Raw genomic sequence first — 12347 nt, forward strand, 5'->3', positions numbered from 1 at the left:
CATGGAGCTATTTTTCTTCTCCTGTGCAGAGGTTTGACACAATCGGGACCCCTGAGGCTTTTCTCCAGAAAACTGGGCTGAGTGGTGGGTAGGGGGAGCAGGGCCGGGCTTGGGGACATGTCCAGGTCCCACAGCCTCAGGCTCGGTGGCTTGGGTTCAGCCCCGGGGTGAGTGGTACCGAGCAGGGGCCGGTGCCCTGTCAGCTCTGAGTTCAGAGGAACCAATGTGATGTGGGTAGGGGTTGGCAATGTGGTGCTGCCCACAGGGCTGGACAGACACTCAGACACAGGTTCCTAACCCTTGAACCACAGGCAGCTTCAATGTCACCCCCTGCAGGGAACAGAGGCCAACTGGTCTTCGGGCAAGTCTGCCATTTAGAAATGTCTCCCACACCTGGAGCCATGGTCTGGGTGACTCCTTTCTGCTTTGTGTCCCTAGAATGGGAGGCCCAAGACAGTTCCGGAACCACCCAGCTTTGTGAAGTATCCACCCTGTGTCCTTCTGCTCAGGCCTGTTTTACAAACCCCAGGGGCCCACGGGACCCCCAGTTTTTCCCACTGTCCTTCCAGAAAGAAGGTGAAGGATGGCTCAGGGCTGTGGCCCTGCAGAGCAGGGACTGGAGCTGGACGAGCCCAGGGACCTTCCCTGGGGTAAGAGGAGCATGTGCAGTGTTACAGGGTGGGATGGCCATGCTCCCTGGACCCTGGGGGATGCGTGTGGATTTGTGAAGCTTTGTGTCGTCCCCTTGAAACAGGCCCACCTGACATCAGGGGAAAGGGGCCTTGTGGGGAAGGAAGGTTCAGGTCTACGTCGAGAGACCTGGTAACGCTGCTCTCTGACGCTGACACCACTGCCCGTCGGGCTGGTCTGCCCATGGGCTCTGATTGGGGGCATCCCCTTGGCCCTCACATCCTCACTCACTCCCCCTTCTCTCTCCACCACGTGTGACCATGAATTGTCATTTAAGATAAGCGAGTCAGGACCTCTCTGGCTGGAAGTCCTCCTGCGGGGCAGATGGAGAGGTTTGCGGGCAGCTTCCGGATGTGTACAAGAGAGAGAAACATTGGTCCTGGACCCAGGACCGCCTTGAGGAGGGGTCAGGAACAGGCAGTGGAGATAAGCTGGGACTGAAGAAGCAAGGGACAGCCCACCAGAGAAATAGCAGGAGGTTGGGTCTCCAATAATTTGGGTTCCAGGTCGCTGACCTGTGTCCCTAGGTGGGTGGATGCAGGTTCCCAGGGCTGTTGACCTGCCTAGACTGGTTGGCACCTGGTGAATGCACTGACTCAATGGACATGAGTTTGAGTAAACTCCGGGAGTTGGTGATAGACAGGGAGGCCTGACGTGCTGTAGTCTATGGGGTCGCAAAGAGTCAGACATGACTGAGCAACTGAACTGAACTGAACTGAATGCTCCAAGTGCTCTCACTGAATTTTATTCTTTGCTCTTTGAGATGCTGAACAGGCTGGAGAAGAGGACCCAGGGCAGTGCTGGGTTGGCCACATCTGGGGGAATTTGGGGGACCATCACCCTGCTGGGGATGTGAGACCAGGGTTTAAACTGGACCCCCAAAGCCCTCACCCATGCAGACCATTGGAACTAGCTCTGCCTGGCATGTCTCGCTCATTCTCATGGAGTTAACAAGCTGTGGGTCCACCTGGAGGGGCCGGAGCACAGTCCCAGGACAGACGAGATGTTAATGCTCTGGGCCAGAGGCCTCCCAAGCCCCCACCCAGACTCTGGCTCTGCACCGGGCAGACAGCAGTAGCTGGTGCCAACAGGACAGCACCTTCCACCCCTGGACTCACATGGCTCATCCACTCACTGGGCTGTGTGCGCCTCCCCTACCATGGTGAGCAGGATGAAGGCCCCTCAAGACGTCCCCATCTGAGGCCCCAAAACCTGTAAATGTGTGGCCTTCCTTCTATGGCTAAAGGGACGGTGTAGACAGCATTAGGGGTCCCAAGATGGGGTCCTTCTGGATTGTCCAGCCCAATCTAATCATACGACTCCTTTAAAGACAGGAAACCTTCCTCAGTGTGGTTGGCGAGAAGAGACAGGCGATGGAAGCAGAGGGTGGAGGGATGCTCTTGGCAGGAGGATGGGGCCACAAGCCAAGGAATGTGGGAGCCTCTAGAAACTGGAAAAGGCAAGAACGAATCTGCCTGGGCCCGTCCAGCAGGAACGCAGCCCTGCGGATGCCTAATTTCAGCCCCAAGGACTAATAGCAGATTCCTGACCTCCAGAAGCGGAAGAGAACAGATTTGTCATATTTGAAGCCAGTCAGATTGCAGGAGTTGTTTACAGCAACTGGGAAACCACCCCAATTTCATTTTTCTGTCTGTTTCTCACTCACGTGTCCAGCCTGCTGATGGTGGCCTTACCTGTGCTGTAAGAACCCGTATGGAGCGGGGCCTCAGGAGACGGAGGGCAGAGCAGATGTGGCTCCTGGGAGGAGTCAGGGGCCATCCTACCCTGGCTTGAGCCATGAGTGGGGCTTGCTGGTCCTTCCTGACACGAACCCTCCCGGAGGTTGTCCTGCTCCTCGCTGCCGGCCCGTCTCCAAGACAAGGCTGGTGCTTCTGTGCTTGGCAATCCCTGCTTGTTGAGCTGTGGACTTCTGGTGCTGGGACCACACAATGGGATCACACTCGGGTATCAGAGGAGCCCTTCACTGGGGGTGACGGCCACGGAGACAGGTGATAGAGTGCTGCACAGCCATCCTGTATTCACCCCCAGGGGCCCCACAGATTATAGGGTGTGTGTCCCACCCCAAGGAGACACGGGGAGCAAGCCTGAGCGGGTGAGGTGGGCACAAGCTCAGCCTGATCCCATGCTCCCATCTCAACAGACAGCTGGGAGTGGAGACTGGCCCAGTCAGTGAGCTGGGTCTTGGCCCCTTAGGGCTCCCTGACCCTGAAATAGAAGCTAATGAGGAAGGGACCTTGAGGTCCACGGGATGGGAGCCCTCAAAATCGGCCTCTGCTTTAGAGGGAGTGGGTGTGAGGCAAGTGGCTACAGAGATGGGTCAGGCCCCGGGGTGACCGGCAGCAGGAAAGTGGTTCCCACCGCCTGGACCCAAGTGGCTACGGAGATGAGTCAGGCCCGGGGTGACCGGCAGCAGCAAAGTGGTTCCCACCGCCTGGACCCTGTGCCAGAGTGGTCTCTGAGTGCCTTCCTGGGGGAGGGGGTCTCACTGGGAGAGGCAGCCTTCCTCTGGGCTTCTGCCTGTCTCTTTATGTCTCTCTCTATTTCTCTGTCTCTGTCTGTCTGCCCGTTCCCCCTCCCCACCTCTGTATGTGTGTGTTTCACGCCTTCTCTCTCTGTGTATCTCTCTGTCTCTCTCTCTCTGTCTCTGTTGAAAGCATGAGGACGTTAGACCTTAGGGGGCTGTTTCCACATGGGAAAGGGGGGGCTCTGGTGCCCTGGGAGCCCCCTGGGAGCCCCTCCCACTTCCTGTCTCCTGTGAGGGCCCTCAGGCCACCCTCCCAGGCCTGGATCTTCTCTCTCAGCCTGTCGGGTGACCTTCAGAGAACTTGCAAGGCCTGGGTGCCTCCTTAGAGAGCAGGACCCGCAGGGCCCCCACCTCTGAGGCTCCTTGACACTTGGAGGGACTATGGTGCCCGCACAGGGTGCAGTGCTAGCCCTGTTCCCGCGGACACACTGTGAACAGCAATGTTGGCTGCTGCTGTTAAAGCTGTGGCTGCTCTGGCCTCAGCCCCACCAACTTCCTTTCACTGTCCGTCATTCCCAGAGGAGGTGGTGCAAGGCTCAGGCTTGGCACCCTGGTCCCCTTGACCATCTGGTGGTCAGCTGCAGCAGGAGCAGGCTGGAAGAGAGGAGGGCTCCAAAGGAGGCCTTTTGCTACTCATGAAGCAGGGCCTCACGGGACACCAAATCTGCCAGTGCCTTGATCTCACTGTGTGTTGGTCTGCCCTGGTAAAGAGTCAGCTTGCCAACGCAGGAGACGCAGGTTTGATCCCTGGGTTGGGAAGATCCCCTGGAGAAGGAAATGGCAACCCACTCAAGTATTCTTGCTTGGGAAATCCCATGGACAGAAGAGCCTGGTGGGCTAGAGTCCACAGGGTCACAAAAGAATCAGATACAACTTAGAGACTAAACGTCAACAGCAAACTGTTTGTTGTGTAAGTTCTTCAGCCTCTATATTGTACTATGCAGCCCAAATTAAGATAGACTGCAAATGCCCTTTCTAAACCTTAAAGAGACCATGTGTCTGAAACAGGACCTGGGAACAGAACGCGCACCCTCGTCCCTCCCTGGAGCTTGGACGGTCTGTCAGAGCATGGGGCTGAGGGTCTGGCTGAGCTGCTTATGGCTCCTGGGCCCAGGAAACCCAGAGGTCTTCCCGGCAGGGCCAGTGAGGACCCTCAATCCTGGGTCTACCCAGGAGGGATGCTGCTGCTGCCCCCTTTGTCCTGATGGCCAAGCATCGTGTACCCGGGGATGCCACAAAATACTTAGAAGAAAGTGGGCAGCTCTATTTATCTTCCGGAAAGTGTCCCTGTTCTTGACATGTTGTGTAAGGGCACGTGTTTAAATGAAAGCATGGCTTTGAGAGAAAAACCAATTTGTTTAAAACAACCTGTGGAGTCGTGCAAGATGTGATTTTGACTAATGATCACAAACTTCATGCGGCCAGAAGTGTTCAATTATGGATGAGCTAATTATCCAAGTGCATTGGGTCTGGACCGCCAAGATGTCTGCACGTCTCCACCTCTGGCTGGCCCTAGCCCATCGACTAGGATAATTAATGAAACCTCGTTCCTGAATAATTTTGCCAGGCACAAATAATCACTTATTTTTGTGATTCAATATCCATCAGGCGGGTGCACCCTGAGGCTTTCCACCTACGGTGGGCATGAGAGGGGCTCTGGGCCCGTCGAGTGTCTGCATGTCAGTGCTACTCAAGCTGGATGGGCTGTCTCTGGATTTAATGAAAGCTGCCCCTGGCATGTGCTGGCAGGAGCCCCCTCCTTCTCATCTGTACGGGCAACCTCCCATGAGCTCTGCAGTGGTGCCAGGTGGGGACTGATGTCTTTGTGACCCTCCTCTGTAGCTAACAGACAGATGAAGCCGATAGAGAGAGAAGGCAGGGGTCCTGGAAGGAGCAGGGGATGCCCAGCACCTGCCTTTTGGGCGGGGCCAAACCTTGGAGGTGTTACTGGTTTGGTTTTTTTCACCTATCAGCTTGGGTTGAGGAATTACACTTCTGGTGGTATTTCCCCACTGCCCCCACCCCCCACCCCTGGCCTCCTGACAAAGAAGAGGACTGTCTTCATCTTTTAATTTACAAGTTAACATTAACCTTGTAATCTACCTGCTAACCAGATAGCCTGCTGATCAATGCTATTTACTGTGTCTGGGCATTGTGCTATTTGACAGATATATTCTGCCTTCATCTTTGCTGCATCCATGCTGGGTGATACAGGCAGTCAAGTAACTTCAGATCGAGAGGAGATAAATATTAATAGTTTGTTCAATCTCCCAACACGAGTGAATGTCAGAGCCAGGAATGGGGTGGAGACTGTCAGACTTCAAAGCCTCACTCCCAACTGGCTCATTTTACCACCTGAAGAGTAAGTGAGCATCTACCAGGTAGCTGGCAAGTGCAGCAATAACCAGGGTTTTCCCATTTCAAATAACTTACAGCCCTGAGAGATTCGTGTGACCTGGCATCACCACACATCTCCTACGGAAACCACAGCTGAGTCTTCAAGGCACGTCTGTGGTCCATTCTTAAAGTTAAAAATTCAACGAATATGTTTGCATTGCTGTAACTATGTAAACATTGTTTGCTGCACAGTCGCATAGTATACTATAATATTACACTAGTGTACATAGTACACTATAATAGCAGTTCCTTTTATGTACAGATTTCTTCTTTCTGGAGACTCTCATTTCCTTTCCTTTTCAGATCTGTATGATCTGTTTCTATAACCTTAAGTATTACTGCTTCTAGCGTCTCTGTAATATTAAGTCTCTGGAGATGTAATGGGAAAAAAAAATAAAGCCTTTCTTGGGACTTCCTGGTGATCCAGAGGTTAGGACTCCATGCTTCAGTTGCAGGGAGCATGGGGTTCAATCCCTGGTGGGGGGAATTAAGAGCCCACATGCTGTTAAAACCAACAAACAAAAGCCTTTCTCCACAATCTCCAAGCATCCCAGTGTGGCTGCTTAACTACCCTGTAGCAGCGGAGAAATCCCAGCACTTCCTTTCTGAGTTTGAGCCACCAGTTTCTCATTTGACTCCTTTATTACCCCTAGACCACATCCACAAGTAAATTTTCTTTTTTATTAATAAATCTTATCTTTAAAATTAGGTTTAGATTTACAGAAAAGTTGTGAAGGTGGTACAGAGAGTTCCCATGGACCCACACCGCTTTCCCCCATCAGTAATATTAATGTGGTACATCTGTCTCAGTTAATGAACCAATATGGATACATCAGTTTAAACTAAAGTACATATATAGATAGTAATAGTTCAAGACTTTACTTAGTTTTTACCTGATGACCTTTTCTGTTCCAGGACCCCATCCAGGAGGCCACACAATGTTCGTCATCACGTCTCCTTAGGGTTCCCTTGCTGTGACAGTCTCTCAGACTTTCCTCATTCTTGGTGACCTTGATAGGTTTGGGGAGTACTGGTCAGAGAGTTCAAAGACTGTCCCTTGGCCAGAATTTTTCTGATGCTTTTCTCAAAGTTGGATTGGGATTTGGGGCTTCCTGGGAGGAACCACGAAGGTGCAGTGTTCCCCTCACCACATCTTATCAACAGGACTCGATACTCATGCTGACCCTGGTCACCCGGCTCCTCCACTGTCAAGCTCTTTGTGATACTAACAGTTGGCCAGTGTGCTTTCATTGCTTTGTTATTTTATTCACATAGCGTGTGTATCATGCTTCCAATCGCCTCTTCTGGAAATCACCCCATCAGGCTGTGACCCCTGGACCAGAGACAGCTTGGAGGTGCCCCATCATGCTGGCTCCTTAGTGATCATTCACTTTGTAACCAGTGGCTTCCGTCTCCTCTTCCTGGGCTGATATTTTATTCCTTCCTTACTGTTTCTTCTGACTGTCGTCGTTTTCCTGCTGGACCCTCAGCATTGCTCACATCTGGATGGAGCTGTAAGGATGCAGTTGACCATTTCCGGGAGTGCTGCTCCTGCAAGCTGTGAGGTATTCCACCCACCATCAGTCACCCACTGACTGACTGGTGATGTTCCAACCATTTGGTGGGCTCGGGCACAACCGGCTGAAGGCAGCAAACGCTCTGAGTGCAGGAAGGGTCCATCAAGGGATCTGGTCCCAGCTGATCGCTGCTGGCCAGCAGACCCTCCCCACCAGCCCCTGTCTGACCCTCCTCCATGTGGATGTTGCAGCGAGGCCCCTGCTTCCAGTGTGCGCTTCCCACAAAGGGACCCTGCTTCACGCAGGGACACAGGGTGTTGGATGTCCACAGGAGACAGGGGACCACAAGAGGATGTGTTTCCAGAAAGATGAGCTCCTTGGAGCTTCTGTCTCTCAGAACACAGGCAAGTGTTTCTTCTCGGAGCTGATGTAACTGATAATATTACTGGCGAAGGTCTCAGAGTCCTTTCTGGGCACCAGGCACTCCCCAGGGCTTCTCCCTGGACCCTCAGCAAGTCCTGTGTAATAGGAACTGCTTCTTAGCTCCACTGCCAGGGAGCAACTGAGGCTCAACTGAGGCTCAGAGAGGAGGGTATAGAGTGTCCCAGGCTGGTCACTGGGGTGGGAGGGTCTTCCTCCTGCAGCCAGTCTGAGCTGGAGAAGGTCAGATGCTGGGCTCCTGAGGGCAGTGCACTTGCCTGGGCCTGTCCATGGTGCTCTTGCCTCGAGTTGGCAGGCCCCAAGGCCTACCTGGAGCCCCTCCAGTGGGGTGGTAGAGTAGCAGCCCAGCCCTGTGAGGACTCCGGGACCCAGTGATGGCCCTGGGGCCCAGTGGTCATGCAGATAGGCTAGGTGCTCGCCTATGGTGGCTGCCCTGTTTCTACGGGGGCTCCGGCTGGACTGGGTGAGGGATTTCCTGAGGGCTGGGTCTGATGCTGAGGCTGGAAATTCAGGGACGAGCAGAGAGAAATGGAGAGAGTGAGAAACAGGGCCAGAGCCTGGGATGGGACTATGTCCCTGTGAGCGCCAAGAAAGTGAGGTCACCAGCAGAAAAAGGCACTGTGAGACTTGGCGTGGGAGGTCGGGTTAAGCTGCAGATATTGTGGAAAGCCACCTGGGGTTCACTCCACTCACTGTGGAAAGGAGCCCACGAGTCTGGAACACCCTTCTTTACTGAGGTGAGGAGTGACATGACGCATTGTAGGAGGGGTGGGGGATCCCACCTGGGGTCAGAGTGTCAGGTTTGGATTGGACTCTGACACCCACTTGCCATTAGATGTGGGGGATCACACTGCTGAGCCTCAGTGGCTCATCTGTAAAATGGGGCAGGTCCTCCCAAGGCATGAGAGATAAGAGGTGGTGGTCACGGTCACTGACCTGGTTACTGACCCTGGAGCAGTAGGAGGGTGGGAGACCCAGTCGCAAAAGTGAGCAGTCAGACAGGAGGGCTCAGCCAGAGGCAGGCGACCACCTTCTACTTGGTCTCCCCAAGGAGGCCCGGCCACAGGCATGCGCTGGCAGAGCCAAGAGGGTGTGCACTGCATGCTCCGGTTTGCAATTCCAGCTCCCCAACTCTTTGGTTGTCTCAGGCAACAGACCCAGGGGATGCCTTTGTGGTCCTGCTCTTCATGTGCCTGGTGGACAAGGGTCTGGGTGGAGGTGGGGCTCCCCCTGTATCCTGAGTTATGCCCACACCCTCTCTCTTTCCTAACTCCAGGGAGTAAATGACCATCTTTCTACAGAAAAGGGACAGCCACTCTCTGGGGCAGGCGGGGGGTCATCAGCCTCCCCTGCCTTCAAGGAGATCAATTACATACCTACTGTGTGCCAGCTGGTGCTTGCTTGCTGTGGGGCTGGCTGCTCCTTGCCCTGCACGTGCCGTCCGGGATCTCTGTGGGGCCATACGTCCTGTCCTTGTGTCCTGGGAGCGCCTGCTTAGGGATGGGCATCTCTTTGTGGTGGGATGAGAGCAGGTGAGCCTTGGGAGCAGCATGAAGACTAGCTTTGAGCTCCCTTCCAGAGGTGGCCTTTCTGGCTGCAAGAGCAGAGAAATGTCATTATGTCGAGAGGGAGGGGGCTCACCTGTGGGACCTCACGTGATATTAACCGCCCGGTGACTCTAGCAGGTAAATTAATTGCCTGCCCCTCCCCAGCATGGGAAAAGCCACGTCTGAGTGGGTTTGTTCTCAAAGTGAATGCTACAGTTGCACGTGGGACAGTGTTACAGTAACAAGATGTGTATATACAGTTTGCTCCAGACTGTCACCTCTGAGGGGCATTTTTCAACTCGTCAGGACCATTGCGGATACCAGGGGTGTGCAGTGTGGAGATTCCTGGCAAACACTGGGTCTTGATACACTGACAGGTGACAAGTTCTCGGTCAGTGAGCCCTCTGCACAGTCCAGGAGAGTAGAAGGAACTTCCCCAGACCCTCCTGAAAAAAAATGAAAGTGAAAGTGTTCATCACTCAGTCGTGTCCAACTTTTTGCAACCCCATGGATTGTAGCCAACCCGGCTCCTTTGTTCATGGAATTCTCCAGGCAAGAGTACTGGAGTGGGGAGCCATTCCCTTCTCAAGGGGATCTTCCCGACCCAGGGATCGAACTCGAGTCTCCTCCATTGTAGGTAGACATTTTTTTTTTTTTTTTTTTTTTACTGTTAGAGCCACCTATACTCAAAGGGTGGCAGGACAGAGCAGGGCTCCTGTTCACCCTACCTGGCAAGAGAGTAGGTCTCCTCCCCAAAGTATGTATAAACAATTCCTAAGGCTGAAAATGTGGGGTCACTTTCCTGTGGCTTCACACAGGGTCTTCTGACAGTGGCTTGATGTGCTACATTGAGACAGAGAAGGTGTGGAGACTAATCATTTTGCTGGAAGTTGTTACCATCAAAATTTGTTGGCTCGGGGCAGGGGGAGCGCTTGGATGCCAAGTCAGAAGACATAGAGTCCTCCTGGCTTCAGGACACCCTCAACTGCAGGGCTGGGCACATTTATCCAAACCTTTAACCAACGGGGCAGAAGGTAGGTGACTCCAGGGCTGTGCGAGCCCTTGATAGACGTGTCCCCTGGGCTGAGATGCATTCAGCTGACTCCCTTCTCCTGCCTGTAAACCCAGAAAATTCTGCCATCCTCCCAAAACCAAGACTCCCTCCACAGACCCAGCACCTCCCTCATCTCTCACCTGGCGGGTCCCAGCTTGCTCGGGGTAGAAGCAGCCATGGTTGTGTTTTCCTTGTACCAGCGTTTTCATGGCCACTGCTCCCGGCAATATGAGGCTGGCAATAAAAATAATTGATTGGAGGGATGTTGATAAAGCCCCGCTTATTGCAAACAGTAAATTAAAAGTGAGAACTCCACCTTGCTTCCCACCCAGGGAACAATAACCACTCGCATGGGCTGGAGGAGATGGAGAACAAGATACAGAGCCATCGTTCAACTTCACCCATCTCACCGGCAACCTCATAAAAATTAAGGAATAATTTTTCAAAGAGATAAGGGCTGCAGGGACATGAAAAGCAAAACAACCAAACTGTTTCTGCCCTTAGGAGGTGCGCACAGGACGGGAAGGGATTTCTTTTCCCATTTTTAATTTACAAGAACCTTGTAAACCACAAATTAAAGCGGCAACAGCAATTCAGAAGGCTTGATTCATTAAGCCTTTATTTACCCTTAATGCCTCCAAAGGAAAATAATTTGGTTACTGAACATGAATAATGGGCTCAGAGTGACACTTTCCCACACAAATCTCTGGCCCTTTTCCGGGTGGGGCTGCTGCGCACTGAGCAGATGCTGGCCGTGGAGGGTTCCTAGTCTCCCATGGTCATTATTCTGAGATGCCCCACGAGTGGGAGGCCTGAGCAAGACAGCTCCTCTGGACATTTTGTTCCCAGCCTGCAGACAGGAACACATGGGTCTCCTGTGGTCACTTCTAGGACTGTTTCAAGTTCCGTTTTCCAACAAGCATGAAATGAATCAGAGTCACCATTGTTTATAACAGACAGGGAGTAGGGGCCCAACAGATATGTTTTAAGTCAATGAATGAAGAAATGAGTGAACAAAAGGGCCGACACTGCACTGCCCACTTGTGCTGGGCTTTGGGGAGGGTGAGAGTTTCTGCAAGTACATGGCATCATTGCACGTGTGTGTTTGTAAGGGGCATCTCCATCACCTGAGTACTTGCTGCATGCCAGGCACTGTGCTTGGTAAGAAATCAGATGTGGCCCCGGCTCCCTCAAGGCTCAAGGCCAAGGTGACATGGTCTTTCCCTCAATCACCAGCCTTCTGGGACTTATTGGGTGGTTTCTGAGGTGGGAGGTGAGGAGGGCAGTGCAAGGGGAGTGAGGTGGGAGAAGCCGAGGCTTTGGAGCTGGGCTGCCTGGAGTGCGGATGCAGACGGTGAGTTGTGTTCTGTGCTGAGTAGCTGATCACCAAAGATAACACATGCTTATCCTGGTGCCATTTTTGAGGTCAGGACTTCAGGCCTGGGTCACTGGTTGTGATCATGCTCTCTGGGGCTGGGGTCTGACCTGAAGGCCTTTAGGGAGGGGTCTGCTTCTAGGCTCAATTGGTATTCAGTCCTCGAGACTTGGATGGAGGGCCTGAGTTCTGTACTGGCTGTTGGCCAGAGGCCATGTTTAAGCCTGGTCACTGGACCTCTTCTGGCCCACAGCACAGCAGCCTCATCAGAGCTAGGCAGGTGCAAGGCAGAGAGGGAGGGCCAGTGAGACAGAAGCAAGAGTCCTCTGTGAGCCACAGTGATACCCTATCACCTTGTCATCTTCTGTTCACTGGGGGCAAGCCACCAGCAGCCCACACTCCAGGGAGGGACCATGGGAGGGGTGGACACAGGAGGTGGACCACTGGGGCCACAGCAGATCTGCCTGCCCGGAGGAGCACACAGTTGGTTTCTTTGTTTGCCAGGTAAGGGAATGGTGACACCAATCCTACAGGCTGTTTAGAGAGGAAGTGCGTTCTCAAAGCACTGAGTCTGGAGTCTCTGTGTCAAATGTCCTCAAATGTCCTCAAAAATTCTCTCTTCTTTTCTGGTGGCACTGTTCCTGAGCCAGGATCCTTTGCCCAGTTCACAGCAAACCAAACGCTGAGACGACAAAGTCTACAGCCAAGAAAGGGTTTATTCACAAGGCAGCCAGGAGAGGAGATGGGAGAACCAGTCTCAGAGCCCTCCCACCCCCACAAA

General features: G+C 53.2%; 2 long non-coding RNA genes across 2 annotated transcripts; both read left to right on the forward strand.

Moving 5' to 3' along the window:
• The first annotated feature begins 479 nt into the window (after positions 1 to 479).
• On the forward strand, positions 480 to 7050 carry LOC145504832 (uncharacterized). The gene is made up of 3 exons (XR_014052547.1): positions 480 to 650; positions 2365 to 2699; positions 6548 to 7050. It is a non-coding gene; the product is annotated as an uncharacterized LOC145504832 (long non-coding RNA).
• A 2905-nt stretch (positions 7051 to 9955) lies between these two features.
• On the forward strand, positions 9956 to 10787 carry LOC145504833 (uncharacterized). The gene is made up of 2 exons (XR_014052548.1): positions 9956 to 10171; positions 10524 to 10787. It is a non-coding gene; the product is annotated as an uncharacterized LOC145504833 (long non-coding RNA).
• Positions 10788 to 12347: the final 1560 nt, after the last annotated feature.

Source organism: Giraffa tippelskirchi, chromosome 5 (assembly GCF_054371585.1).
Source record: "Giraffa tippelskirchi isolate mGirTip1 chromosome 5, T2T-mGirTip1v1.2.pri, whole genome shotgun sequence".
Taxonomy (NCBI): domain Eukaryota; kingdom Metazoa; phylum Chordata; class Mammalia; order Artiodactyla; family Giraffidae; genus Giraffa; species Giraffa tippelskirchi.